The sequence below is a fragment of the Crocuta crocuta genome, unplaced genomic scaffold (genome assembly GCF_008692635.1).
Source record: "Crocuta crocuta isolate KB4526 unplaced genomic scaffold, BGI_CrCroc_1.0 scaffold443, whole genome shotgun sequence".
In the NCBI taxonomy this organism is placed as follows: Eukaryota; Metazoa; Chordata; class Mammalia; order Carnivora; family Hyaenidae; genus Crocuta; species Crocuta crocuta.
The window spans coordinates 1240518-1246280 of NW_027529446.1; positions in this window are offsets into that span (position 1 = coordinate 1240518).

The following is a 5763-nucleotide window of genomic DNA, read 5'->3' on the forward strand; positions in this document are numbered from 1 at the left end:
TGTAACTCGGTGACTTAGTGTCCTGTGTGGTACCTGACAGCCCTGCCCAGGGGTGATGGTACAGACCCTTCTCCTCCAACTTTACAACCAGGGCACCAGTCTGCTGTGAGTGTCTGTGAGTGTGACCAGACTGGGGTGTGCATGTGTGTCTGCGCACGTCTAGAGAAGCCCTGAGCCTGGGTCTGCGTGGGCGTGGGAGCCGGGCAGAGGAGCGGGGCTCGAGCCAGGGGCTGGGGGACGTGGGGGACGTGGGGGACGTCGGGGACGNNNCCCCCCCCCCAGCCTCTCCTGTCCTTCTCCGGCTCAGAGCCGGCCCCCTGAGACTCAGAGGGGGCACAGGGCTGCCTTAAAGGCCCTGAGCTGGTGTGGGACACCTGGGTGCCAGCGCAGCTTCAAAGGAGGATCAGGGTGTTGGGACCAGGACTGGCAGCTGGGGCGGGTGTGGCTGTGGGGGTAGGGGACGTGCTGCACCCTCTCCACCGGTCCCCACCTGTCTGGGCCCCCAGGGACAGGAACCACAAGCCCCAGGAGCCCCCCAGAAAAACGAGGGTCACGAGCTGGGGCTTCTAGAAGGTTGTGGGGCCACGCGGCAGGAACATCTGATGCAAGTGGCTGTAAGTGTCCCTTCCTGCTGACTGACTCACAGGCCGCTCCATTCCGGTGGCTCAGCAGTCCCGGGGATGGAGCCAGGGCCGCAGGCCTCGCCTCGGTGAGGGTGGGGGAAGGGCAGGGAGCCAGCAAAGCAGGGGTGGGTGTGGCCAGGAGTTGTGGGCGGGCTGCCTGCCTGGCTGTGGGTGTCTCCAGCAGCCTTGGGCCCGCGGGTGTCCTGTCTCCCGAGAGTCAGTTGTTGAAAGTCCCCAAGGTGGGGGCAGGGTGGGGCTGGGGGCTGCCAGGGCAGGCCCAGCAGATGGCCAAAGGCCACCACTCTGCCCCAGTGACCGAGGATGGGGCGCTTGGCTTGTCATCTTGTTTCCTCTCTGCCCCGTCCTCCAAGGCACTGGAGGTGGCTCTTGGGGAAGCGGGGACCTCACTCCCAGCTGACCTCTCCACCAGTAACCTGGGGCATCATGTACAAGAATCCTCAGTTTTGAGGAGGGTGGGGGGCTTTCAGGGGTGCGCACAGGTCCTGGGAGGGGCAGGCCATGGGATCACCAAAAGGGTGACAGGCGGGATGCCTGGGGGGCTCAGTCGGTTAAGCATCTGACTTCGGCTCAGGGCATGATCTCACAGTTCGTGGGTTCGAGCCCCGCGTCAGGCTCTGTGCTGACAGCTAGCTCAGAGCCTGGAGCTTATTTCAGATTCTCCCTCTCTCTCTGACCCTCCCCTGCTCACGCTGCCTCTCTCTCTCTCTCTCTCTCTCAGAAATAAATAAAAAACATTAAAAAATAATTTAAAGAAAGGGTGATAGGTTAGGGAGGGGAAGGGCAGCAGATGCAGGGGGAAGCCCCATGTCCAGCCAGGCCACAGCCCTCAGGTCACCTGCCCCAAACCCTCTTGCAGCCCAGGGCCTCTCCCTGCTGGGTGACTCCAGGCACCATCTGGAGGCTGCTTCCTTCAGGCAGCTCCTGGCCAGTCTGGGTCTCATGCCTGGTGGNGGCAGAGGGCAGAGCTGACTCCATCCTGCAGAAAACGCAGTCACGCCCTGGGGTCAGCAGAATAACAGCACAAACACATCCTGTCCCAGTGCCAGGAACCTGTCTGTGGTCATGAACCCTAGTGGCAGAAGGGACTTTGCGAATGAGATTAAGGCCCCTGTGGTGGGGGTGGCCCTGGGTTCCCAGGAGGCCGGGAGTCCTCATGAGAGGGGGGCAGAGGGTGGGAGGCAGGAAGATGTGCAGACCCCACGCTGCTGGCGGTGAGGATGGAGGAGGGGCCGCGGGTAGGAGGCGGGTCTTCCTGGGCCGGGAGGAACCAGCCCTCACCTGGCTTTTGGCCCGCGAGTCCTGTGTGGGATCCCCGATCTCCACAAGTGTCACGGAATAGATTTCTGTCATCTTAAGCCCCTAAATCTGGTAATTCTTACAGTAGTCCTGGGAGGCTCACACAGGCCTTGACGCCTGGGGTTGCCATTTTGCAGGTGAGCAAAGTGAGGCATGTCCAGCCAGCCCTAGAGGAGGCAAACCTGGCCGAGGCGGCGCGGACAGTGGCGATGTGTCCAGGAGGCGGGAGAGGCCTAGCAGCCGGGACTCCGGGCCACTGTGTGGCCAAAAGCGGCTGGTGCGGGGAACCGGCTCAGGCCTCAGGGAACGCCCTCCCGCAGGGGTGGATTTGCTAGTTCTGCTAAAAGCTCGAGCGGATCTGCTGCGGGGCTTGTGACCCTGCGCCTCCAGACCCCTCCCCTCTCCCCCCCGCCCTCTGCTGCTGGACGCCCGCAGCTGGACCCCGGGGTGGCCGGGGGCGAGGGCGCCAACAGGGGCGGGAGGGGTGAACTCCGGAGTCCGGGCCGCCTGCCCAGGGACTCGCGGCGGCCGCGCCTGCGCCCTAGCTCTGGCGCTGGGCCCCTCTGCCCCGAGGCGGGAGCGGTTGCCGGGCAACGCGTTTGCGTCATCGAGCCTGGCGCGGTGCCCGGACTCCCTGGGTGTGGAAGATGGGCCCTGGAGCTGGGCCAATAGGATTCCAAGGACAGAGCTTGGGGGCGTGGCGGAGCACCACAATTCAGCCAATGGGATTGTTCTCCTCAGGGTCACGCAAGGAGGGCCGCGCTCTTTTTAAAGGGACCGCGCCCTTCTCTCCTCTCCGTTTGCACCTAGGACGCGAGACCCCCGGATCTCCTTGTGCCTCAGTTTCCTCAGGTGCGCATATCAGGGGTACGTGAACGGTGCGTCCAGGGCTCGCTGCTTCCCGGAAGGGGACCCCTACATTTATGCGGCGCCACGGTGTGCACCTAGGCCTCAGGCAGCGCGTGCAGGAGGGTCACCCACGCCCCTGGGCTTTAGGACAAGCACACCCTCAGAAGGCCACACCGCAGGTGGGAACCGAATTCGTCCCCAGGCTTGGGCCCCTGCGCGCAGCCCTCTAACCCTGGGGCCAGGACACAGCAGCCTTTACAAGGCCCTCTTCCCCAGTGCAGGGTTGGGGAGGTTGGTTGTCCTGGGCTTTAGGTCTCAGTGACCAGGCAGGATCCCCTCCAGCCCTCGATCCGACAGCGGAAAGCAAAGGGGTTGTGGTGAACGTCTGGTCCCCGTGGGCTCTGCGGGCCGGTGTCCACGATCACAGTGCCCCTCACCCTGGACCGGCTCTCCTTTCTCCTCTCAGCTGGCCCAGGTCGATGAAAATACAGATCAGGGGTCAGCACTGACACTGGCTGTCCTGGGTGCAGACAGCGGCTGAAGCGATACCCCAAACCGCTGCCAGCCTCTGTGTGCCCAGCCTGGAGTGCCCCCAGCGGTGGCCTGCAGGGACTGGAGATGTCTGCAGCCAGGGCCCCCGCCGAGGCTGCCCTCAAGGACTGGCATCTGGAGGGGGGGCAGGACCCACAGATTTGGGGAGAAGGGCAGGGCCCTGGTCCGCATGGGGCTTTGAGGGGTGGACACAGCTCCCCGCCGTGGCCTTCCTTCCTGTCCCTCCATCACCCCCACCCCAGCCTCCTTGGACACCACTACCGGGGTGACCTACTTTGAGCCTGGTTCCCTGGCCATGTTTTTTTGTTTTGTTTTGTTTTTTAATTTTTTTTAATGTTTTATTTATTTCCAGGAGAGAGAGAGAGACAGCGTGAGAAGGGGAGGGTCAGAGAGAGAGGGAGACACAGAATCTGAAACGGGCTCCAGGCTCTGAGCCGGCAGTCAGCACAGAGCCCGACGCGGGGCTCGAACCCACGAACCGCGAGATCATGACCCAAGCGAAAGTCAGACTCCCAACCGACTAAGCCACCCAGGCGCCCCTCCCTGGCCATGTTAAGATGTTAGCTTTAGGGGAAACTGGGTGGCGGTACCCAGAAACCCTCAGTTTTGCAACTTTAGTCTAGAACTAGTTCAAAATGAAGTAACATGGAAAAGAAAACACACCACTGTTGTTAATTTCTAACATTGTTCAGCCTCCTTGCTGACCCGTAAAAGATCACCTTCAGGTGCAGCACGGCCCTCCGAGGCACCCAGCTGGGCGTGTGTCTGCGGTGCCATGGGCCTCCACCTGTTCTAGAAGCCTTCCTGCTTCCAGGCAGGCAGTGGTCAGGGAGGCCTGGCTTTGGTCTGGGGAGGCCATGGGCACCCAGGCCACGAGGGCTCTCCCCGCTGGCTGGCCGAGGTCTCCACACTCCCCCAGGATTCTTCAGGGTTGATGGAGGCACCCTGAGGTGGGCTGTCTGTCCCCCGGGGGCCAGCATGCTGTGCTAATAGTTGTGACAAAATGGAAAGAGGGACCATGTGCCAGGGAGATGGTACCTCTGGAAGCCAGAAACGGCTGGAAGGATTCTCTCCTGCAGCCTCTGGAAGGATCCGTCCCTGCTCACACCTGGGTTTTAGCCTTGGAAGACAAGGCACTGGGACTTCCAACCCCAGAGTGTGTGTGTGTGTTTGTGTTTTAGTGTTTAAATGTTTATTTTGAGAGCGGGGAGGGGCAGAGAGGGGGAGAGAGAATCTTAAGGAGGCTCCGTACTGTCAGCGCAGAGCTGGGCCAGAGACTCGATCCCACAAACCATGAGAGCATGAGCTACGCTGAAATCAAGAGTCAGATGCTTACCCGACTGAGCCGGCAGGCGCCCAGGACGTGTGCGGTTTTAAGGCACCGAGTTGTGGTGGTTTGTTACAGCGGCACCACACCCTCACCCCTGGCTGAGCCTTAGGGATGAGCCTGCACCAGCCTCCCTGGCGGCTTCTGGGGACCTCGGCAGAGGGTGCGGTGGGCCCCCCTGCTCTGGGGCTTCTCCTCCAGGACTCCCACCAGAATGCCTGTTCTCGCCTTGGCCTGGGTGGGTGGCTGGAACTCACGGCTGTTCCCAGGGCTGAGCAGAGAACAGGCAGGAAGATCTGCTCACACAAGGAGAGGAAATGGGCTGGACGGCAGGGGAAAGGGCAGCGGCGTGAGCAGATCCAGGGTGTCAGTAGGGACCCTGGGCTCGTGGCCACCTCCTGTGTCGTGACGGACCAGGGACCTGGCTGTGGGGTCCCAGCCAGCCCTGTGCCCATCCCCTACGGAGGTCTGGTTAGGGGGTCCAGTGCCAGGTGAGAGGGAAAATCAGCAACCTGGTAAGTCAGTGCGGGGGGTCCCGGGGTAGGGGGCGCACGGTGGCCACCTGACTCCATCTCCACTTTCCAGCAAAGCGCTAGAGGGTGCCAAGTATCACCAGTGTGAAATCCAGGTCAACCCGGCGTCTGACGGAAGCTCAGACAGACCTGGGGCTGGGGCAGCAGGCTGGCGGGGACCAGGCTCCCCCCCCCCCCCCCCCCCNTGGCCTTCCTACGGACGGCAGCCCATCTAGGGACTGGAGGCCACAGCAGGGAGGGGCAGAGCAGGGCAGGTGGTTTTGTTTTTCATCCGCTGTCTTTGGTTTGGAAAGAAGGGCGGATGGCTCCAGAAATATCTAGGAACGCTCCCCCCTTCCCGGGAGGTGACCAGCAGTGGCATCGGAAGGTCAGCAGAGTGTAGTTGTAAACAGTGACTTCAAAACAGCAGACTTGCACAAAACTCTGCCCGTGGCTGGGGACAGCAAAGGCGGCAACAGCCTCAACGTCTGACAATTGCACACGATGTGTCCACCGTGCACGCGCACGTCCACAGAGGACCGTGTCCACTGCGCACGTGCACGTCCCTCGGCCGCGAGCAGGA